Source organism: Herpailurus yagouaroundi, unplaced genomic scaffold (assembly GCF_014898765.1).
Source record: "Herpailurus yagouaroundi ecotype Mexico unplaced genomic scaffold, PumYag 181, whole genome shotgun sequence".
Taxonomy (NCBI): Eukaryota; Metazoa; Chordata; class Mammalia; order Carnivora; family Felidae; genus Herpailurus; species Herpailurus yagouaroundi.
Genome location: NW_024412412.1, coordinates 19969759 through 19995360, shown reverse-complemented (window position 1 = coordinate 19995360; position 25602 = coordinate 19969759). Strand labels below are relative to the sequence as shown.

Below are 25602 nucleotides of genomic sequence, written 5' to 3'. Positions count from 1 at the left end.
GCACTTGCTTCCTCATTCCCTAACTTTCCTGATTGGGCTGCTCCCAGTGGATGGCCAACTCTGCAGGGGTGTTCTGGGAGTCCTTCCTGGAGACTCAGTGCTGAACTCACTTCTCCTTTCTATCTTGTTAGCACCCAGTTTCCTATATGTCACTCTTTCTACTGACTGGTTGTGGTTTGTGCTTTCTACATCTGAGCATTAATTTTAGTCTAGAGAAGCATAAAGGAAAGGGCAATCTTGTCTGATTTTCCAAAGCTGGAAGAGCACAACTATTAATTATATGGTTTCATTTGATGCCCCACATGCAAGTACTTTCCTAGGATTCTTCGTTTATCAGCTTGGGCTCTGAGGACTTTCTTAGCTCTTGTAAGATATGTTTAGAGATTTTCCTGTATTTACTCATATTTTTCTCAAGTTGGCTACAAGAGAGAGATCTGACTATCAATCATGGTATTGCTAAGAGCTGTAATTATGTGATGGGACTTGGGTGTTGTGTTATGTGATAAATAACTTTAACGTGGAAGTAGTAAGTTCTAATTGTTCTACTGAAACAATATATCCTTTCTAATGTTTTACAGTGGCCATATTAAACAAATTATAGGGTGGTAATTGAGGAATTACTTAGATTGGGACCATGTTTTTGTCTTCATATTTTGATGAGTTGTCAACCTAGATCTTGAGAGGCGGGGAAGAGATTCTGCCAGAAGGTTAAATTAATAGATGCCCATGGCTGAAAATCTGGCAGAGGATTAAAATATTAGATAGAATTTGAAAGACTACTCCTGCTGTGGGGTTCCTATATAATAGAACAAGGTGGGAACAGCTGTGCTGATTCCTTGCAGGCTTGAGTATGATTATGTATCCTGACTGTGAGGAGGGCTCTTTCTCCATAGTGTATGTCAACGTAGCTTGGAGTAGTTCAAATGTACAAATTAAACAATTAGCATATGTCTTTTTTCTTCAAAATCTAGGCTCACTATAAGTGCTTAAATAGAATAAGGCCCTGCAAAATGCCGAAAACTAACTGCTGGTCCAAGAGGAGGGAGGGGACTGAATGTAGAGAAATGTGGCATGAAATTATGAGGACATCTTCCTAAATTGAGGTCCAAAGTCCTGTGGATCTCCTTGTTGGTAGGTTAATGAGTATCTACAAGTGAGGGAGAGGATTAGGTGGCCAAGAATTGTAGTCATACACACTGGGTTTGTGTGGGAGAACCCAGCTTAGCTGAGTCTGTTTCTGTTTTGGTTTGTTTGTTTTGTTTTTTAGATTACTCATATAAGTGCAATGGTATGGTATTTGTCTTTCTCTGTCTGACTTATTTCACTTAGCATAATACCCTATAGATCTATCCATGTTGTTGTGAATAGCCAGATTTTGTTCTTTTTTTATGGCTGAGTAATATTCCATTGTCTATACATATACACAATATCTTCCTTATCCATTCATCTGTCAGTAGATTCGTAGGTTGCTTCCATATCTTGGCTGTTAAAGATAATGCTGTGATAAACACAGGGGTGCATATAACTATTTGAATTAGTGTTTTCATTTTCTGTTGGGTAAATACCCAGAAATGGAATTGCTCAATTGTACAGTACTTCTTTTTTAATTTTTGAGGAATCTCCATAGGCTTTCCGTAGTGGTGTACAAATTTACATTTCTACCACCAGTGTGTGAAGGTTCCCTTTTCCCTGTGTCCTCATCAAGACTTGTTATTTCTTGTCTTTCATTTTAGTCATTCTGACAGACGTGAGGTAGTATTGCACTGCAGTTTTAATTTGAATTTCCCTGATGATTAGTGATGTTGAGTATCATGTGCCTATTGGCTATCTGTATGTCTTTTCTTTGGAAAAATGTCTATTCATGTCCTCTGCCCACTTTTTAATTGGGTTGTTTGTGTGTGTGTGTTATTGAGTTGTATGAGTTCTTTATAGATATTGGATATCAATCCCTTATCAGATATATTATTTGTAACTATCATCTCCCATTCAGTATTATTTCTTGAGGTAAGCCTCTATTTCTATAAACTTCCCTCTTAGAACTGTTTTTGTTGCATTGCAACAATTTTGGAACATTTTGTTTCCATTTCCATTTGTCTCAGTGTATTTTTTAGTTTTTCTCTTTGAGTTCTTCATTGATGCATTCGTTATTTAATTATGTGTTGTTTAGTTTCCAGATGTTTGTTCCAGATATTTTTTTCCAGTTTTCTTCTTGTAGTTTATTCTTAGTTTCATATCACTGTGGGTGGAAAAAAGGCTTGATATGATTTCAATCATTTTTAAATTATTGAGACCTGTTTTGTGGCCTAACATATGATCTATCCTGGAGGATGTTTCATGTGCACTTGAAAAGAACAGGGGCGCCTGGGTGGCGCAGTCGGTTAAGCGTCCGACTTCAGCCAGGTCACGATCTCGCGGTCCGTGAGTTCGAGCCCCGCGTCGGGCTCTGGGCTGATAGCTCAGAGCCTGGAGCCTGTTTCTGATTCTGTGTCTCCCTCTCTCTCTGCTCCTCCCCCGTTCATGCTCTGTCTCTCTCTGTCCCAAAAATAAATAAAAAACGTTGAAAAAAAAAAAGAACGTATTCTGCAGTTTTCAGATGGAGTGTCCTGTGTGTTTCTCTTAAGTCCATTGGTTTAATGTGTTTTTTAAGGCCAATGTTTCCTCACTGATTTTTCTCTCTAGATGATCCACCCATTGATGTCAGTCAAGTATTGGAGTCCCTAGTATTATTGTATTGCTTTCTATTTCTCTGTTTATTTTTCTTATTATTTGTTTTATATATTTAGTTGCTCGCATGCTGTATGCATAAATTTACAATCGTATCCACTTGTTGGATTGACACCTTTATCATTGTTACATTTTTTGTTTTAAAATGTGTTTGATATAAGTATTGGTATCCCAGCTTTCTTTTCATTTTTCTTTGTGTTGTATATCTTTTCCATTCCTTCACATTCAGTCTGTGAATGTCTTTAAGTTTGAAGTAAGTCTATTGTAAGTTTTAAAAAAATATTTATTTATTTATTTATTTATTATTTATAAAGTGTATTTATTTTGAGAGAGAGACAGAGCATGAGTGCAAGTGGGGAAGAGAGAGAGAGAGAGAGAGAGAGAGAGAGAGAATAGAAAGAAGGCTCTGCACCAATAGTGCAGAGCTGTATGCAGGGCTTAAACCCATGAACTGTGAAATTATGACCTGAGCCAAAACCAAGAGTTGGACACTCAACTGACTGAGCCACCCAGGTGCCCTAGTTTTGTTTTGTTTTGTTTTGTTTTTTTTAAATCTATTCATCCATCCTATGTCTTTTTATGGGAGCATTTAGTCCATTTACATTTAAAGTAATTTTTGATAGATATGTACTTACTGCCATTTTGTTTATTGTTTTCTGACTATTTTGTAGTTCTCTGTTCCTTTCTTCCTCTCTTTGCCTCTTTCCTTGTGGTTTGATTGTTTTTTTCTTTAGTGTTACTATTAGATTCCTTTTTATTTTTCTTTTGTGTATTTACTATAAGGTTTTTTTTTTTTGTGCTTACCATGAGGCTCACATATAATATCTTATGTATGCAATGGTCTCTTTTAATTTGATATTAACTTAATTTTGGATACATTCCAAAGCTTTACATTTTTTACTTCTCCCTGTTTTATATTTTTGATGACACAGTTTGCACCTTTAATTTTATATATCCCTTTATAATTATTATATTTTTAATTAATTTCCACTTTTGTCTTTAACCCTTCCATATTTGCTTGCTAAATTGTTGATCTACTACCTTTTCTGGGGAGATTTTTACGTTTATATGTTTTCTTATTATTAATTAGTACCTTTTTTTTTTAATTTAGAAAAGTCCCTTTAACATTTCTAGGTTTAGTGGTGATAAACTATTTTAGCTTTTGCTTATATGGAAAAATTTTAATCTCTACTTCAATTCTGAATGATAACCTTGCTGAGTAGAGATTCTTTGGTTTATAGTTTTTTCTTTTTACCACTTTAAATAAGTCATGACACTTCTTTCTGGCCTGTAAAGTTTCTGCTGAGAAATCTGCCTATAGCCTCATAGGGTTTTCTTTTATGTAATAGGTTGCTTTTCTCTTGCTGCCTTAAAATTATTTTTTACCCTTAACTTCTATAATTTTATTTTATTTTTAACATTTACTGTTTTATTTATTTACTTGAGATAGAGAGAGAAAGAGAGAGAGAGAGAAAGCAGAGCAGAGGGGCAGAGGGAGAGAGAGAAAATCTTAAGCAGGCTCCATGCCCAGTGGAGCATGATTTGGGGCTTGGTCCCATGACCCAGAGATGATGACCTGAGCCAAAATCAAGAGTTGGATGTTCAACTGACTGAGCCACCCAGGTGCCCCTTACCATTTTAATTATAATGTGTTTTGGTGTCTTTCTCTTTGGGATCATCTTACGTGGAACTCTCTGGGATTCCTGGATCTAGATGTTTGTTTCCTTTTCCAGATTAGGGAAACGACCAGCCATTATTTTTTTCTAATAACTTCTCTGGACTTTTCTCTCTTTCTCTCTTTTTAGGACCACTATAATGTGAATGTTAGTTTGCTTGTCCCAGAGGCCCCCTAAGGTATTCTTAATTCTTTTAATTCTTTTTTTCCTTTTGCTACTCTGAGTGTTTTCCATTGCTGTGTCTTCCAACTCACTGATTTGTGCTTCTAATTCATCTATTCTGCTGTTGAACCCCTCTAGTGTATGTTTCAGTCCAATTACAATTTATGTTTGGTACTTTGTTATATTTCCTACCCCTATGTTGAAGTTCTTGCTGTGTTCATCTATTCTTCTTCAAGATCAGTGAACATCTTTATGACCATTACTTTGAACTCTTTATCAGGCTGGCTGGTTGCTTATCTCATTTCATTAAGGGTTTTTGTTTTGTTTTGTTTTCTGGAGATTTGCCTATTCTTTGGTTTGAAACATATTCCTCTGTCTCCTCATTTTGCCTCTCTATGTTTGTCTAATGTATTAGGTGAAACAGCTACTTCCCTCAGTCTTGAAGGAGCAGTCTTCTGTAGAAGCTTCTATGTGGGGGCGCCTGGGTGGCACAGTCGGTTAAGCGTCCGACTTCAGCCAGGTCACGATCTCGCGGTCCATGAGTTCGAGCCCCACGTCGGGCTCTGGGCTGATGGCTCGGAGCCTGGAGCCTGTTCCCGACTCTGTGTCTCCCTCTCTCTCTGCCCCTCCCCCGTTCATGCTCTGTCTCTCTCTGTCCCAAAAATAAATAAACGTTGAAAAAAAAAAAAAAAAGAAGCTTCTATGTGTGCACAATATCCCTGGCCACCAGATCCAGGCATTCTATAAGAGTCCTTTAGGTTCATGTGCTCACAAGGCTGTGATAGCCCTGCAGCTAGTATACTGGGTAGGTGGGACTTGGAGTGCTCATCTGTTCTGGTTGTGGCTTGGGTGCTATGTAGGGTTGGCACAATGCAGAGTGCTCAACCAGCCCAGTTATGGTATGGGGTGTGCAGAGCATGCCTGCCCTCTAGCCTGCTAGAATGGCACTCATTTGCTCTGTCACTAGCAAGTTAGGATGAGATTGCAAAAACGGTGTCTACCAGTATTTTTGTCCCTATATAGAGTCCCTGCAGGTTCCCATCCCTCTGGCCACCACTTTAAAACAAGTAAATGGGTCTCCTTTGATTATGGTCTAGGTGCTTTTCAATCTGTTGTTTTTGCACTATATTTCAGGGTGAATGGGTTTGTGCTTGAGTCCTTTAAGAGTGGGATCTTGGGGCGCCTGGGTGGCGCAGTCGGTTAAGCGTCCGACTTCAGCCAGGTCACGATCTCGCGGTCCGTGAGTTCGAGCCCCGCGTCGGGCTCTGGGCTGATGGCTCAGAGCCTGGAGCCTGCTTCTGATTCTGTGTCTCCCTCTCTCTCTGCCCCTCCCCCGTTCATGCTCTGTCTCTGTCTGTCCCAAAAATAAATAAACGTTGAAAAAAAAAATTAAAAAAAAAAAAAAAAGAGTGGGATCTTCATTCCCTGTAATTCTCCTGGTCTTAATCCCACTGCTTTTCAAAACCAGGTATATTGGGTGCCTGTCTTTTCAGTGCTGGCCACCAACATGAGATGCCTTATTGGAGCACAATCCCTTTGTTCCTTGAGGGAGAGTTCTGTATTTTGAGATCCCTCCCAATTGTGAGGTCACCACATCTGTAGCAGAGTCCTGGGCAAGGCTGTATCTCTGCCTCTCCTACCCTTCTTGATGAGTCTCTTTTGTCTTTTGTTGTGGAGGGACTTTCACCTAGTTCTTAGGTCCTTTTCAGAGGAAAACTATTGTATGTAGCTATATATTTGTTGTGTCTGTGGGAGGAGGTAAATTTAAGATCTTCCCATGCTGCCATCTTGAACCCCCTACTATCCCATTTGTATATTTGGTTTTCTCAAAAGACTGAATTTCCATTTTCTTGTATGAGTGGGACTGTAGACATCCATCTGTTTTTAGATAGGCTTCCAAACATTCCTCCACCTTCACTCCACTTCAGAGGTATATGGTTCCCTGGAACTTTAAGGATATTGCAGCTTTTTTTTTTTTAAGGCTGAGAACCTTTTAAAAAAATATTTATTTTTGAGAGAGAGAGACTGAGAGAGAGAGAGTGGGGGAGGGGCAGAGAGAGAGAGGGAAGACAGAGAATCTAAAGCAGGCTCCAGGCTCTGAGCTGTCAGCACAGAACCTGATGCAGGGCTTGAACCCATGAACCACGAAATCATGACCTGAGTTGAAGTCGAGCACTTAACTTACTGAGCCACCCAGGAGCCCCAAGGATATTGCAGTTTTAATCAAATGGTTTATTGGCTTTTTTTTTCCTGCTTACTGAGGAATTGTCTTTTTTGGTCCACCAATCAATTACCACATGTCTTTCTGCTTTCCGGCTCTGGTTTCTTTTTCCATTCTCTCTATCCTTGTAGGTTTCAGCCATGGAAAGTTCCTGTTGTGATGTTTTAGTGGAGTTTTGCAAGAGAAGGAAATTAGATCTGTGGAAGTCTTAGTTTCTTTCCTAGGGCAGTTTGCAAATCCTGAAAGGAGGTGGCTACATCTCCTCTCAGAAAGCCTCCTTTCTATCCTGGAGAATGTGGGGTTCATCTGAGGATTTGGCTGCCTTTCAGTTCGTGAAGAATCAGATATTTGTTCACAGCTGTATTGTTCACTGAGGTTTAGCCTACCTTCTGGGCACAAGATGAAGGTTCCAACAACAGGACCCTGCCCTGAACCTTGGCACTGTCTTCTCTCTTTCTTTTTCAATATTCCACCCTTTATTCTGTGACCATGTGCAACCCCAGTTAGTCCCCTATCTCAGATAACCTGAATTGAGTGCATGCCTCCCTGAGTCCTCAGAACTCATTTTCTGGAGGGTCTCATTGGGGCTAGAACTCTCAGAAATTTTCCTATGCCACTATCATATTTCCCATTCTTTTAATGCCCCTCCAGATGATGGATTAACTACTTCACTAGGTATTTGTCCAAAACTAAAAATGGCTCAATGCATTCATTATACCTTAAAACCTCTTTGCTTTCAAGCACTAGTGGTCTTACACCTGTAGCTCAAAGGGTAATAAAGGTAGGATATTCAGGCAGTATTTTTGACAGAGGATTTTTTTCGTTAGCATCTGTTTATATAAAGCCACCCTAGTGAAAACATTGTGTCTTTTTTCTCATTTGGGAGCTAAACTGACTAACTCTACTGGGGGGTAAGACAAGGTAAGAATACAGACTTCTTGTGTTCCAAAAAGAAGATGCTGCTTGGACAACTTTTTTCTGGAGGGTTTCGATGTACAAATATTCCAATCTTGCAGAAATCAACTGAATTTCATGGAATTTGAAGTCAATTGAAAGACAATAAGATGGAATCATTTCAAGAATTCAAAGCATTCAAAGAAAAAGTGTTTGCTCAGCTACAGTGATTGAGAAATTGAAGGAAGGTAGAGTGATATGTCATGGTTGGTTATGTGCTACTCTGATGCCAGTTTGGAATAAAAGCTGAACTTTGTTTTTGAAAGCCACTGTGGAGAGTGGAAACATTGTGGATTGCTGAGTGGTGAAGTATTATTTTCTTCATTTGATCTTAGCCAAAAGGCCGAGAAGCGATGGAGTACTATTTTCTTATCCAGAAATAGCAGCATCCTTGCTTCAATGGGATGGGGAGATAGCATCAATCCTTACTATTGCCAAGAGCCCAGTTGCATTCTTTTTTTAATTTTGAAAGAGTAAATATTTAAATAGGTAATACAGAAAAGCTATTGCCAGTTTTCCTCCGTGGATCATGGCTAGGAGTTAAAGAGAGAGTTGAGCAGAATTCGCATCTGGAGAAAAAATATTATAGAAATTATATGTAATCCTTTTAAAGCAAGGACATCAGAATTCTTGATTTGCAATTGGCTAAATTGAGCAAACTTTTCTCTGAAAAGCCATTTTAAGAGAAAAAAAATTATGAATTTTCTTAAGCCCTGTGATTAGAGTGTAATATGTATTTATGTTCCCCCCCAGGCGCCACACAATAAAAATGGTTAAAACCTTTAGTCCTTTTAGTAGTTCACAGTTTTATTGCCAAAGTTATTCTGTAGATTTTATGCTTAAAGCAAGGTCAGTGTATTGCACTGTATAAATTATTCTAAGTAATTGCTCAGTTATTTTATAGCTTAGTCACAGGATTTTTTCATTATTAAACGTAGCCTTTCCTTTAAAGTTGGGATGAGAAGGGCAATATAAATCACAGGGCAGCTTGCCATTGGGGGTTTCAACTTTACCTGTGATAAGGGTTTAATAACAATCTGGCCCAGACACCAGTTCCCTCTCAATTACCTTTCCACATGGGCATTAGTTCACACTGTTTATTAAAAACTCCCCTTGTAGTTTTTAAATGGAGTGTTTCAGATTAATGGCCCCCATGGAGTTTAACTTCATTGCACTTCATTAAAGCTAGATTGTACAAAAGGTTACTTCAATTAAATCCAGAACACGACCTTAAATCTGTATAGATTTTTTCAGAAAATGTGATAAAATTGCTCTGCCAATCCTTTGAGATTAACAAGGCAACATCCCTTTCAGTAACTGAAGTGCAAAACTTGTGAGCCTGTTCTGAATTTTCATATTGCTGTACATTTGGATTTTACAAAATTAGAAGCCAATCCATGGAAAGAGTCTGGAGTTATATATAAATGGATCAAGTTACTGGAGAACAGACCCACCACGTGGGACTAGAGAGTTTGTGAAACCTTTAGTTATGCTTGAGTAGATGTTATAAGTTTGGTACATTAGAAAAAAATATTTTTGTTTTCCTGGTAATAAAAATATCTTTCTGAATAGCTTGGTTTGTGTCTTCCAGCATAGAAAGTGATATAAAATTTTCTGAGAGGTTTTCCCCCTCAGCTCCTCCAAACTGTAAAGAATAGCTTGTGGCAGTTCCTAACCATTGTTTCCTCTGAAAATTCATGATAATTGGAAGCATTAATTACCCATCCTACACCCTGAGAATGTGGTCTCATTATCTTGAGGCAATGTGTGAATTGATGCTCATTAACACCATAAGTCAATAACTCAATTTTATCTTTTTGTGGGTTTCAAGTGACTCAGTGAAACCAGCCCAGATCTATTTTCTCCTCTTTTTGGATAGATGAGATGTCAGAGCGGTACATTCTCCAAACCGGTAGTTGTATCTTGCTTATAATCTTAAGAGCTCTTATATTGTAAATATTTTTTTAGCTGCTATTGATTTTTATTCTTAAAAAAAGGTTAAGTTGAAAATTGCTAAGTGTTTAAGTATCTGATACTTTTATTCTTTGCCACTATATGTCAGAGCTGCAGCGTTTCTTCTTACATCTGAATTTGTATTTTTGTTGTTTCCTGCTTTACAAAGCTGGTATCTTTTGCTTTCTGTCCAGGTTTTGTCTACTTTCTTTTTTTTTTTTTTTTTTAAATTTTTTTTTCAACGTTTATTTATTTTTGGGACAGAGAGAGACAGAGCATGAACGGGGGAGGGGCAGAGAGAGAGGGAGACACAGAATCGGAAACAGGCTCCAGGCTCCGAGCCATCAGCCCAGAGCCCGACGCAGGGCTCGAACTCACGGACCGCGAGATCGTGACCTGGCTGAAGTCGGACGCTTAACCGACTGCGCCACCCAGGCGCCCCTACTTTCTATGACTGAAAGGAGCACTTACAAAGGGATGCAAAAATAATCTAAGCATTTGTTTAAATACCTTACGCATATACCTGACAATATTCATAGCACACTTGTGTGCAAGGTCAGTACTAAGCAAAGGGAGAAGAGGTGATGGAATCTGAGGAAAATGACACCAAAGCCCTCCCACCAGATGTACTGACATATAAGCAACTTCTCTGGGTGAAGACACTGAAGCCCTGAGTTTATGTTTTGTATGAAGGATGGCCAAGCCCTTATATGATTACCACTAATTAACAACTTGGTTCATTAAACTAGCATGTTACCTATTTGGACCCTCAGGGAATAATCAGAGAATTGAATGTATTTAGATTTCAAGAAACTGGCAAGTCAAGAACACGGGGTGCTACAGAAAGAGAAGTCCCACCTTGGTGTCACAGTGGGATAAGGATTTCTGGGCAACCAGAAGATCGCATGAGGACCTTGAATCTTCTACCAGGTGGATACCCGGTATTGGAAGTGCTAAAGTAATGGATAGGAATTTGAGCTGAAAGGAAACCTTTCTTATTTTAGGATTTGGTTATGCTTGAGTAGAGGCTGTAAGCCTGGGACATTTGGGTTGCCCACCCATACTGTTGGTTGGCTGTTCTCAAAGTTTCAGAACCTTGGAAATTCTTGAGACCCATTCATTGGAGCCAACAAATCAAAATCTTCACAATTATATATAAAGTTTATTGCCTTTTTTACTCTGGTTCTCTTCCAAGTATACAATGGAGTGGTACTATAACAGACCGAATAGAGAAGCAGATAGGAGGGTTTAGATGTCTCCTGCTATGAAAGATATTAAAAAATGTGAAAAATGTGAAAATAATGGGCTCTTCTCACTACACTCTTTTTGTTTTGGAAGGTATTTTTCATAAAAATATGTTGCTTATGTTAATATGTAATGAATTTATTATTGTTACAAACTGCATAAATATTTCAAAAACTATTAGTTTTATTTATTTATTTTTATTATTTTGGAGAGAGGGAGAGCACAAACAGGGAAGAGGGGCAAAGGGAGAGAGTTAGAGGATCCTAGGCAGGCTCCATGGTGACTGTGGGGACAGACATGGAGCTTGACCCAACTATCATGACCTGAGCTGAAATCAAAAGTCCAACACACAACTGACTGAGCCATCCAGGCACCCGTAGCTTTAATTTTTAATTTTAATTTTTAATATAGTAAATACAATACGTATAAATTAAGTAAACAAAATCTCTTTGAGGTACTTAACTTTCGAGTATAATGTGTTCTTGTCCAAAATGTTTGTGAGACACTCTTCTAGGTGATGAGTAGACGCATCCATGCTATAGCTTGTAACGGGTTCAGGAACTTCCTGTGTGGAATGCTGGCTCTTGGAATTTTAAAGTCCTTGGAATATCTCTATCCATGTTTTTCTCCAAATGTGGTTCGGGAAGAGAAAATTTGCTGAACCGCTTTCTCTCATCATTAGAACGAATACAAAGAAAGATGTTTGTGGCTTTGGGAGTGGTAGTGAATAAGTAAGAGAATTAAAAGGAAGAATTTGAGGGTGTCAAAACAGGCTTACTCTTCACTTTTCTTTGGTGTAATGATTAAAATATTTAGCCACTGGAAAGATTTTATAATGAAACATTAATTTGTAGTAGATTTAATTGAAACTGGAAAGGGATATTTGGAACTATGATCTCTCAAATGAGTGTGGATGAGTGGTTGCAAGCTATGATCTGCCCGTTGAGAACTGGAAATTATTGGGATTCCTTGCATTGGGATGAGGCAAGGAGGTGGGAGTTGTATAATCATGTGCGATGTAACTGGAGTAAACAGCAAATGGAGCAAACCCAGCTCTTATAATGGAGGGTTAGAATTCAGCAGTATTACTGAGGACATTTTGCCATATATTAAGCTGCCCATTCCACTATACTAGAAGATGATTGGCTATACTTTCAGGTAGGAATCATTTGGAAAATCCCACGGACAGGCTCTGAATGCCTTGGTCAGGATCATATGCCCAACCCTTGACCAATGGGCAGAAACCAGGGATGGAGTACCACTAAAACAACTTTGACTAGATGTGCAGGATGGAGAGGCAGGAAAAATAGTTCTCCACATGAGGTGATACCTGATTCCCAGAAGAAAGAAGCAGCCCTGGGCAGAAAACAAACAGCCTTAGTCAAGTCCTGAATAACTTTGCAACTGGATTCTTACAACAATTTCTTCACTGGTCTCTTCTCTTTGGTTATTCCCATCACTGCCAGATCAATCATCTCTCTAAGCCCATGAAGTCATAACAACTTTGAAGTTTATATGCTGTCTGTGAGAACTCCAGGACTTATTTATCATCTATCTACTGGCTGTTTGTACCCATAAACAACATCTTTCCAATTCCCTCACCCCCAGTCACCACCATTTTATTCTCTGTTTTTACCAGTTCAGCTTTGTGAGATTCCACACATAAGGGATACAATATTCTTGGAGAGTGATCTTAATTTTCTCATTTCCAAGTGTTTAGAAGAACATTTTATTGTTTCATTGGCAACAATTACTATTTGACCTTCATAGCAAGCCTATTAGGCAGACAGGGCAAATGAATATCACCCCCAGTAGATAAGGGAATTGAGGCTTAAAGCGTTAGGAAATCTGTCCAAATTGACACAAAGTGATTGTATAAAACAGCATTCAAATTAAGATATTCCTAATACAGGCCTGCCTGATAGAAGACCATTTCTTTATATTAACTAGAACACATAGCAAAGTGCTGGGATCATTACAGGTGCTGAATGTGTATTTAAAACTGAATGAAAACCCCTCTATGAAAACAAATTGAAACAGACTATTAGTATCATGAGGCACCATTCACTGTGAAAGACTCGGATACAGGCTTTTTGTTCCTCACTGATAACTCTGTCAAGCTACTAAACTAATTTGAGTTTTACGATTTGTAAAATGAATGTCATAATTCTTCTTGATGTGAATTAGTCAGGGTGTGAGTGGACCATGAAGATTCAAGAGAGTTTACTGGAATGGTCATGAGTCATAGTCATATGGATGAGACTTTAGGAAGCTAAAAAGCAGGAAGTTTAGGATCACAACCAAGGCTTTCAAGGTCATAGAGTTATAATGGAAGTGAGGACCTTGGGTAGATCTCTGATCTAAAGCAACTGTAACTGTGAAGAAAACCTTCTTCCAGATTATCATCTTCCATTTAGATTTAGGCTTTCCTGAGTGACCTCTCACCCAGATAGAATTCTCTGACTTGGGTATTAATTTCTGAGTTTGGACAAAGAACATATCAATGAAGTGCTCATTTGCAAACATCAAAAATCAAGCCTGACTAATTTTTTTTTTTTAATTTTTTTTTTTCAACATGTATTTATTTTTGGGACAGAGAGAGACAGAGCATGAACGGAGGAGGGGCAGAGAGAGAGGGAGACACAGAATCAGAAACAGGCTCCAGGCTCTGAGCCATCAGCCCAGAGCCTGACGCGGGGCTCGAACTCCCGGACCGCGAGATCGTGACCTGGCTGAAGCCGGACGCTTAACCGACTGCGCCACCCAGGCGCCCCAAGCCTGACTAATTTAAGTATAAATTTATTAGAAGTAATATTCTTTAGAAGTATATTTAGAAGAATCAATTACAAGTCTTGAGAACCATACTCAAGATATGCAGAAACCAAGTGAAACTAGGCAGCTCTGAACAGTTGCTTCCTTGATGCCGCTGTTCTATTTAATGTCGCTGTTACAATGGCTTTACTGAATCTCTACCATCCTCCAAGCTTTATATCACTTTCTTAAGATCCTAGACCTGGGAAGGAGCTCTGATTGGTCAAGCCTCGGTTATATGCCTCTGCTCTAGCTTCCTGGGAGCAAAGAGGTCAGATGTCTGTTTTTATCTTGGCTTCTGTAATGGGAAATGTTCCAAATAGAAAATGTGGGGCGCTGGTTTTGTTTTGTTTTGTTTTGTTTTGTTTTGTTTCGTTTCATTTCGTTTCGTTTCGTTTCGTTTCATTTATTTTGATTAATCTTTTCTCTGAACTTCAGTATTCCTACTCTTTGAACAGCTGGGTGGGCTCTTGAGCCAGCCTTGGCCTTTGTCTTTTTTTTTTCTTCCCAACTACCTACCAGGCTATAAAATTGTAGCTTAGGTTCATTGAGTTAGGCAAAAGTCCAACGGTCACAACTTGGTTGTAGTGCTCTGCTTACTTTCCAGGTCTCTGGTTTGACTTAGATTTATAACTCTTAATATTTCTTACTTTCTTGCCAGCTCATCAATGTACTTTACAAAGATTTAAAGATATTGTATCTACTATTTTACCAGTGTGCTTATCTAGTATTTCTATAACCATGCATGGACTAGGAGTTAGGACTAGTTTTTTGTAATTGTTGTATTAAAATGAATAAAAGTATGCATGTGGGAGAGAGTGAAAGAAGTGATTCCTGGTGGTGAAAGAAGGAGGGGAGGGACTATATTTAAATAAACATGTTCAGGTGATGAATCAAAAGGACCAAAGGGCTATTAATTAATGCTCAGCAGACAGAGCCAAATATAAACATCATGCCATACTTTATTTGGATTATTTATTATGAGCCTGGTATTTCTTCAATTTAAGCACTTCCTTATAGAATAATATCCCGAGGACACACAGACTCTGAGATACAAGAGCCAGGCGGTCAAAATGAATATAACAACCATATCAAATCAACAGTACACATTCGAGTTTAGTGCCATTTATGGGATAAGCTTCTGAGCATATCTATTTGGGCTCTGCAGCCCAAGAAAACTCCCAGAGGTAGATGTGTCTGATGAGAGCCATGCTGAAGTCAAGATGAAGTTCACTTTCATTAATGAAAACTAGAGGATCAATGGGAGGATATTGTTTCTATCCCTATAACTGGTAGTTTAAATTTGGTCACTTCTCACTAAGTTTAAAAAAGTGTAGTTGATAGAGCGTATTGATGAAGAAAAACACAATTAATTACGTTGTCACATTGTTCTGAACCTGTCATATGGCTTCAGAGGAACCCTTGACTCAACCCCCATCTCTGTAAGTCTCCTGTTGGATGTGTCACCCTAGGCATGCTGTCTTATGTAAGCCTGAACTGCCATGCAAACTCTCCATACCTGTTTCCCTTATGCTGTATTTTGGAAACTTGTTGTAAGACTTAAAATACTCATACAACTTTTAGGTATTATGTATAATACATTGATGCTAATTGATACAATATACTGATTCTAAGGTAGGATTGATTTTTCATCATTCTGCTTTTTAAATTATATGATCAACTTGAGCAGTATGAAACATACAGTGTTAAATTGCACTGGTGAGACTTCCAAAGGTCAAATAAATACCCCTTTCTCCCTGTAATATGTGCAATCATGTTTCATTTAACCAGCAATATAGGAACATATAAATGACTTTGTCAGGTAATTGAAAGTTACCCCTTAAAAAGCTTTAACTTCTTAAAATTTTAACTTGTTTGAATGGAAAACATTAAGAATTGCATTGCCCACCTCCTGAAATTAGGGATAAAAGTACAGAAAAGTATGAAGACTAATCAAATCCATGTTTCCATCACACAGATTTTCCTTCTTTATAAATAGAGGATATTGAGTACAATTTAATATATATAAAATCACCTCGCATTATTAGCCCAAATGTTATTATTACCTCATTCTGTGTGATGAAAAATACTCAGAAGTTTGGGGAGTGTGTGGATAGTTCAAAATTTTATTTACATGCCTGTAGAAAATGTGGAAAACATAGAGAAGAAAATAAAAATGACTATAACCTTACTAGGTGGATGTAATCACTATTTCTTAATAAAGTTAACATTTTACTGTCTATATACTTTTCTGGTACTTTCTTAACTTTTTAATATATTGTGAATGTTTTCTCATAGCCTTAGATTATCTTAATAACTTACATTCTAATGATCACATAGTTTCCATTGTGTTGTGGTACCTTTATTTTCTTAATCAGTCTCCCATTGGTAGATATTTATATTTTCCCAGTTTTAAGCTATTGTAAGCAATAATGCAGTAAATATCTTTGCACACAAACCTCAATGGACATCTTAATTAATTAACATATTCATCAAGAGTTCATGGAGCACTTACAATGTGTTGGGCAATGTTCTAGGTATTTGCAATACAAAAGAGAGTAATCCTTGCCCTCACAGAATTTGTATTCTAGTAGACAGAGACTGACAAGGAAAGCTATAATCCATAGTAACTACTTTTAGATGGTAGTGACATGTTTTGTGAATCAATGGTTGACAAAGTTGTTTGCAGGATTCCTTTACATACCTTAAAATTGTCGAGGACCCTTAAGAGCTTTTGCACTTATTGGTTATAGCTATCCATATTCACTATATTAGAAATTAGGCTGAGAAATTTTAAAAATATTTAATAACTCATTAAAAGTTTTAAGTCCAATACACTTTAAATAAATAATATTTTTATAAGAATAACTATTTTCCAAAACACAAAAAATATTAGTGACAAAAATGAAATTATTGTATACATTTTTGTAAAATTTTTTGCTATCTGATTAACAGATGGCATCTGGTCTCCATACATACTCCTATGTATGCAGTATGTTGTGATAAATGGTTTTGGTTGTATGAGAGAAAACTCGGCCGCATATAGACATACAATTAGAAAAAGAAGAGTATTTCAATAAGCTTTTCACCTAATTTTGGACATTATTCTTTGATAGTTTACCAAAACTTGGCTAGTGGAAGCTTCTTAAAAGTCAGTTGCAATGTGGAATCTGAAGACTTAGCAATAAGCTTTCATACTGTTACGTTCTAGCTTGAACTTTGAATGGAATTGTCATACTTGCATGATTTTGTAATATTATACATGGGTCATCTCAAAAATATTGGTTTATAACTTATGCATACCCCCCAAGTATTGTCCCACTTTAAAATATAATACTCCAAAATCACATTCATTTCTATCATCACTTATCTCATTAGAAGAGTCTTAAGGGGGGGGTGCCTGGGTGGCTCAGTTGGTTAAGCATCTGACTCCTGGTCTCGGCTAAGGTCATGATCTCAGTTTTTGGGTTCAAGCCCTTCATTGGGCTCTGTGTGGATGGTATGGAGCCTGCTTGGGATTCTGTCTCCCTCTCTCTTTGCCCCTTCCCCTGTTCTCTCTCTCTCTCTCTCAAAATAAAAGTAAATAAACATTAAAAAAAAAGTCTTGAGGTATTGGGAAGCTTTCATACTGGAAATTTAATGTTGACAATAAACACTTTCCTTGAAGTTACAGACTCACTTCATTGGATTTTTGTGAACATGTATGTGAAATGCCCAAGTCTGAACCACCATACTTTGTCTGCCATTCTTTCAACTACAAATATTGTTTCCCTGGAAAAAACTGGCTAGCTAAGTTCACAACTCAAACAGTCACACAAGTAATTTTCTTCAAAGCAACTATCTGAATTCACCGTACAACCGAAGTGCTTTGTGTATGCTTCTCGTTTCATCAAGGATAGAATTTGGTGAAATCGATAACGTATCTTGCTGCTTTAAGGTGATCCCTAAGTCTACTGAACATGTTTTCCATTATGAGTGGTTGCAGGTGAAAAATACAGTGATCATTAGCAGAGTTTGCTGCCTCTGCCTTGATTTGTGCTAAGTTACCGAGCAGTTTACTTGTCATTACTATTGTAACATCAGTGTAAGTGTCAACACAGTGGAAAAAGCAAATATGTCTAAGTATGAAATAATAGTACTTGCTTAACCCTGAAAGGATCCTGGGGACGTCCACGGGCTGGTGGAGCTCACATTGAACACTGCTGTCCTGGACAGCAGCCACAGACTACCTCTTCCTTTCAAGAAAGGATTTTCTGTTTTGTTTTTTTGTTTTTTTGTTTTCTGTTTTGTTTTTGTTTTTTGTTTTTTTTTTGAAGATCAAGAGAGACAATTATTCAAGCAGTTAACTCTTGTAACTCTAACACTAAAAAGAGTTTTTGATAATTCTGTCTCTTGGAGTTTAAAAAACAAAATAAGCAATAATGAATACTGAAAAGAAAAAGTGTAACAATAACATATTGCATGCTTACTTACTATGCTCCAGACCCTGTTGTCAAACTTTACATGCACTTCACTTAACACACACAGCAACCTTAATACGCAGGTATTATTTTTGTTTCCATTTTACAATAAGAATTTAGGTAACAAAGAGGTTAAATAATTTACCCAGGTTTCTCTTAGCTAGTAAGTGGCAAAGCCGAGCATCCAACAGAGTTCTTTTTAACTCAAAGACCAACTCTATTCATCACTACGTAAAATTACTAATAAAATATTTTCTGGGGCACCTGGCTGGCTCAGTGGGTTAAGCATCCGACTCTTGGCTTTGGCTCAGGTCATGGTCTCACGGTTTGTGAGTTTGAGCCTGGTGTCTGGCTCTGTGCTGCCAGTACGGATCCTGAGTGGGATTCTTCCCTCCCCCCTCCCCCCCCCCCCCGCGGCCCTCTCTCTCTCCCTCTCTCTGTCTCTTAAAATAAATAAACTTAAAAAAGTATTTGTATCCTAATTACCTAAATGAAAATTTGGTATTCTTCCAGGCATATACATTAGTTTATCATGGACTTCTCTAACTATAATCATTCAAATGTTAGGTCTTCCAGGAAGTCTTATTGTCCACTTGATCCAATTTGAATTTCCCATTTTAGGGCTTGCATGGCTTCACTTATTGCATGTACCACTGTTTCCCATTATTGTTGTTATTCTTATCCCTCCCTCATTCTCACTAATTGTAAGCTCCTTTAGGTCAAGCATAACATCTTATTCACCTTTTATACTCCATCCGGCAAATTAACCACTGCAGCAATGGTCTGCCCTCCACTAACACTCTGTGAGCTTCAACTCAGCTGCATGGTAGATTGCAAGTTGCCACGATCTCCTTCCACTTCCTGTCATCCGGAAGTAGCACATACTTTGCTCGCTCCTGGATCTGGTCTGACCTTATATTCGCTTTGGACAACACAATGCAGCAGAAGTGACTTGTGCAAGTTCCAGGCTATGGCCTTCAGAGGCTTTGCATGCTTCTGTTTTCTCTAGGAAGGTTGCCCATCCACCATGTGAATAAGCTCCACATAGCCTGCTGGAGGATGAGAGCCCATGCGGAGTAGAGATGAGTCATCCCGAGTCAGCACCCACCCAACCACTCAGCTGACTGCAGTTGTGTGAGTGATCGGCCAAGATCAGCTATGTCTGGCCAGATTGCCCGAGCTACCCTGATGAAGGTAGCTCAGAGAGCCAACTCACAAGGTTGTTGTAGAAGTCAGGGTTCTTAAGAGAAACAGAACCAATAGGATGTGTATATTTATATGTGTGTGTGTATATGTATGTGTGTGTAGATATGTATATATGTATATGTAATTTGTTCAATTTTATATAATTTGTTTCATATATATGTGTATATATATATATGTGAAAGAGAAAGGGATTTATTTATTTTAAGTAATTGGCTTATGTGATTGGGGGTGGCAAGTTTCAAATTTGCAGAACAGGCTGGTAGGCTGGAGACCCAGAGAAGAGTCGTGTTACAACTTGAGTGCAAAGGTAGCCTAAAAGCGGAATTCCCTCTTCTTTAGGCCTCAGTCTTTTTTTTCAGCCTTCAGTTGATTGGTTGATGCCCACCAAATTTATGGAGGGTAATCTGCATTGCTCAGTGTCTACAGATTAATGTTAATGTTGATCTTATCTAAAAAAATACCTTTACAGTGACAGGCTGCTGTTTGACCTAATATCTGGGTCCACTGTGTAGCCAGGATGACACATAAAAGTGACCATCACTATTACCAGGTTTAAATTTTAAATTTTTAAATTTTTTTGGATTTGATAGAGAGAGCACACATATCAACAGGGGAGAAGGGCAGAGGGAGAGAGAGAATCTTAAGCAGGCTCCATGTGGGGCTTGATCCCATAACCCTGGGATCATGACCTGAGCCGAAATCAAGAGTCTGACGCTCAACCTACTGAGCCACTTATGCGTCCCAAACACCAGGTTTAGGTTGGTTTTAGGGAGCAAAAACTATTTGATCTGCTTTGTAACCATCATCTCTGCTGATCTCTCGCATAATCAGCAGTCTTAAGAATTATTCAGCAAAGATGCAAAGTTGAGTAATTTCAAAAGAGAAAATAATTTTCTTATCCATGAAATTTTAAGCTTTGAAATATATATTTATAGAGAAAATAGTTTAAAATGTTGGCATTAACTTTCTATAAACAAACTTCCTCTCTTTGCGACTGCAGTTGAATGGGATATGCATCCAAGAGCAAATCAAAGTAAATACACACTTGTCTTTCCTGAAAGAAGGTTCAGTTGTTGTGTAGAAGATTTTTCTCTTCCTCATCTAGTAAATGTTAATTGACCTCCTTACCTATTCCATGCCAGACCCTGAGCTAGAGATTCCCTCTCAGCATTAATCTCTGCTCTCCTGGTAGAAAAGTAAATGAGAGCATCTTTTTCCCATAGGAGTTCATTCTTTCCTTAAGACAATTTGCTCTTTTTTTTTATGTTCTGTCTCTATTCTGTGTGTTTAAGTACTTTCACTAGAATAATATGCACTGGCTGTTCCCATGGAAGAAATTACTTTTTTTTCCCCAGTCCAAAAGAAGTGTAGTATTGAACTGGTCCAGCACAGTCCTTCTTGCCAGTTCTTTGTTTCTTCATTTTGTTCACAGATCTCTTGAGGCAAGGATTACAAGCAGTGCATTGTTTGTGTTTCTGCCTTTTGGCAGCAAAAAAAGAGCTTGAAAATACTCCAGTAAGGGTATTTCCTGTGCCCTGAAATAAAAGAACTAGATGAAAGTGCTACTCACTTGAGATCTGCAAAGCTTTCCAACTATAGTCAAATCTTGGCTTTTGACTCCTCTTCAGTTCTGAGACAAGGAATCTGCCTTCTTCCTTGAAAGTTTCTCTTCTGGCTGTAAACATTCTAAATGCATTGTACTGTATTTGAGGACAAAATTTATGTTTGAAAGGAGATATAATTCCAATAAGAACGATTTACAGGAGCCTCAGTGCTCGGTTACACTGGCTGAATGCTGTGCAAATTATCTAATTTAACCCTTATGACAATCATGTAAGTTAGGTATGAAATTGAGGCAAAGATATTTACTTAGTAATTTGTTTAAGGATACTCAGCCAGTAAGTGGCAGGCTGGGCATGAACGCCTGAGTGTGACGCCACAGCTTATGGTCCTGATCACTACATTAGATAGACCAACGGGATGGATAAACCAGAGCAGTGTTTGCAGGGTGATGGTGCAGTTCCAGCTTACTGGTCAAGAATGCAGGTCTCAGACCAGTGCTGCCTCAGATCAACTCTTTGTTGCTTTACTAATTAGCTATTATTTAATTGCTCTGTGTCTCAGTTTCTCTCTCTTTTAAGTGAGGATAATGAGGGTCACCTGGGTGGCTCAGTCAGTTAAGCATCTAAGTCTTAATTTTAGTTCAGGTCATGATCTCACAGTTCATGAGTTCAGAGCATCGGGCTCTGTGCTGACAGCGTGGAGCTTTCTTGGGATTCTCTGTCTCCCTCTTTCTCTGCCCCTCCACTACTCACTCTCACTCTCTCTCAAAATAAATAAATAAACATTAAAAAAAATGAAATGAGGATACTGATATGCCTTTTCCTCGGGTTGTTATAGGGATTAAGTGAGTTAGTACATGTAAGGAGCTAATACCACTTGGCACATCCTAAATTCTAAGTGTTACCTATTCTTATAAAAATGTATGAATCCTTTTCATCAGGATGCCAATTTTTGGGTTTCCTGTGCAGGTATGTCAATAATCTTACATTCAGTTGCAAATGCCTGTTAGATTAAAGTTGTTTCTACATGATGCCAAAGTCCAAGAAAAGCCAATCTGGAAACATGTCAAGCCAATTGCCAGTTCAATGAAAATAATAGACTCATTATTTGGTGTTCTGAGGAACAAAAGCAGCAACACTTTTTATCACATAGCTTTTTTTTTTTTTTTCAACGTTTATTTATTTTTGGGACAGAGAGAGACGTAGCATGAACGGGGGAGGGGCAGAGAGAGAGGGAGACACAGAATCGGAAACAGGCTCCAGGCTCTGAGCTATCAGCCCAGAGCCCGACGCGGGGCTCGAACTCACGGACCGCGAGATCGTGACCTGGCTGAAGTCGGACGCTTAACCGACTGCGCCACCCAGGCGCCCCTCACATAGCTTTTTAAGTCTTTCCATTGGTTGCATAATTAAGATGAAGGCAAACTTCAATTTGTTAAGAAGAAAAAGGAAGGAAAACTGGTGGGGAAGTTAAGACTTTTTCAGAGCGGTTCCATACCATGCTCTCTCTAATGGTGATGTAGAAAGTTCTGGAGCAAAATGTGGAGTGGTCAAAATAATAGGAGTTACACATGGTTCTTTTTTTTCCTGCCCCCAGGAGTGCCCAAGAGTACCTGTCCATCTTAGACAAATCATCAATTGTTCTATAATTCAGTTTTTTTCTGTTATAATTAGTGAATTCAAGTTTTTTACTTAACTGCTGCCTGAGAAGATCTAGAGCACTTGTGTACTGAGCACCTTCTAAGTAGTTTTGACATATAGAAAGCCCTGCTGGGGCTTTCATCTTTTTTTCTAGAATGTTCCATATAATAGCAATTTCATATTATTAAATGTATATATTTTCAAAAGGTAGTTACAGCTTCCATAACAACTTTTCTTTAGAAAATTGGGAAAATGCAGAAAAGCATAAAGAATAAAATGAAAATCAATGTAACCCCACCACAGTATATTGGTGCATTCATTTCCAGTAAAAGTTTTAAAGTGCTCACGTGGCCTGGTGATTTCTGAAGATATATGATAAAACGAAAATCTGGGTATTCATGCAGTCCCCAAGAATGGAGTTATATGGTACTTGATTCTACTCATTTTACCATAGCTTAAAAAAAAAAAAAAAATATTTTGAGCTGAAATAAAGGTAGAAATTGTTAGCCTGAAAGAACACCTCTAACAGTTTAAGTCAAAATAAGGCTGTGTTAGCGGTTTCCCGTGTGGAAGTTGCCGGTGGACTGGACTTCAAGGACACCGCCCTGGAGCCAGAGCTGGAGCCGCAAGGCCAAGACGAGCGGAGGTGGTGGCGCCAAGGCTCCAATAGGAGGCGCTGCTGAGCCGGGCGGGTCTCCCAGAACCCACAAGGGCCACCAGGTGGTTCATCATGGGTGGCTTTTTCTCCAGTATCTTTTCCAGTCTGTTTGGAACCTGGGAAACGAGGATTTTAATCTGGGCATTAAACGGGCCAGGAAAAACTACGATTTTGTGCAGATTGCAGGTTGGAGAAGTTGTAGCTACTATTCCTACTATTGGATGTAAAGTTGACACAGTAATATACAAGAGCCTTAAATTCCAAGTCTGGGATTTAGGAGGACAGATAAGTATCAGGCCGTAATTTAGATGTTATTATTCAAGCACAGATGTAGTCATTTCTGTAGTGGACGGTTGTGACAGGGACCCAATTGGTGTTGAGAGTTAGATGCCATGTTGGGGGAAGAAGAACAGAGAAAAGCCATTTTTAGTGGCGTTTGCAAGGAAGCAGGACAAGGAAGAGCCATGACTCTCTCAGAGATGACAAATTCACTTGGGTTACCTGTGTGGAAGGACTGAAATGGAAGAGAGTAAAAACTTGAGCAACCAAAGGCATTGGCCTTGATGAGACAATGGAATGGTTAGTTGGAACATTAAAGAGCAGACAGTAATTCAATCACTTCTGCCCTCTGAAATGAAGCCCACATCACACATTCCTTTGGAAACAGGTAAGTGTGTTTCATGCTACTAAATATTAAAAATGGCGTGATAGTTGGCATATACTGAACTGACTGCAATATTTATAATAAATATAAAAAATAAGTGTTTGGAAAAAAACAGTATTTGGTTAGAAGCCTCATTCACGGTGATTGAACCAACTGAATGTTTTGTGTAATGTAAAATCCTTCCTTGCTTTCCTGCATTAAGTATATATTCTATTTGTATGGAATTCTTATTCAAATAGTGTCCTTGTAAAGAATGTACTCTTGGGGCGCCTGGGTGGCTCAGTTGGTCAGGCATCCAACTCTTGGTTTTGGCTCAGGTCATGATCTCATGGTTCGTGGGTTCGAGCCCCACATTGGGCTCTGTGCAGACAGGGTGGAGCCTGCTTGGGACTCTCTCTCTCCCTCTCGTGCTTGCACACGCATGGTGCAGTTTCTGTCTCAAAATAAATAAATTAATTAAAAACATATACTCTTATTGAGGAAAAAAACCCTCCTATTTTGGGGTGCCTGGGTGGCTTAGTCCATTAAGTGTCTGACCACCACTCAGGTCATCATATCATGGTTCCTGGGTTCAAGCCCCGCATTGGGCCCTGTGCTGATAGCTCAGAGCTTTGAGCCTACTTCAGGTTATGTGTCTCCCTCTCAGTGCCCCTCCCCTACTCACACTTTGCCTCTCTCAAAAATAAATAACAAATTAAAAAAAACCCTATTTTTTAATTAGCAGTTGCAGCTTGTCTGTATAAATACTAATAAGTATCTTAAGATACTAATAAGAATAAGGCTGTATTATCAAACAATTTAAATAATAATGTGAAGATGAATTGCAATTATGCATTAAAAAAATCATGATTGTGTTGCCTTTGGGCAGGCAGTTTCCTGCTTGGGGTGGGACTTCAACTGCTTGGGGAGTTGATGATTTTTGAGGACTAACAGCCCTGTGATAAAGCAAGGGCATGAACCTTGAAGATGGATCTAGGAGTTCCAGTGCCCCTGGACGCCATCTCTCAGCCCTTGGGGGAATGTCTTACCAACCCTGTGGTGGCCAAAGTTAGATTATTGAGAAAGAATTCACTTCCTGTCTTTCCCCATAGGCTAAACCTCTTCTGGGAGTCCATGGAGAAGCTAACAACTTCTGCTCCTTTGGGGCAGTCTGTGATGAAGTTGGTTATGGCAGCTGGCAGTTACAACTCCTGCTTGCTTTCTCAGGCCAAATCCTTTATTTCCCATAGTCATAGTGGACTAGCCTACCCACAATGCTTCTAGGCTGTCTAGGATGTCTTAGGAGTTCAGGGCCATTGTGCTCTTCACAGCACACTACACACCTGGGATTTGGGATATCTGAGATACTCTCATAGGCAAATAAATTACGGTGTCAAGTTAATGGGCTGTACCTGAGGAGAAGGAGCTGGAAGGTCAGAGCAACAGGTATGGGCTATCATTGCATTCAATAGGTTATGCTTCCTTAGCAGTGAGTGCCTCAACGTTGAAATGTAAATTTCTGAATACTGGATGTGATAAAGGAGAACTCATAGCTTTTTGTTTGTTGAAGGAGAGAAATAGACCATGAACATGTTTTTTTCTACAAGTGTCTCTAATTCTTCCAATCATCCTGACACACGGAAGGAAGGAAGGAAGGAAGGAAGGAAGGAAGGAAGGAAGGAAGGA

General features: G+C 38.7%; 1 pseudogene; it reads left to right on the top strand.

The window, feature by feature from the left end:
- The first annotated feature begins 23327 nt into the window (after positions 1-23327).
- LOC121039960 (ADP-ribosylation factor-like protein 1) lies at positions 23328-23883 on the top strand (annotated as a pseudogene).
- The last annotated feature ends 1719 nt before the right edge of the window (positions 23884-25602 follow it).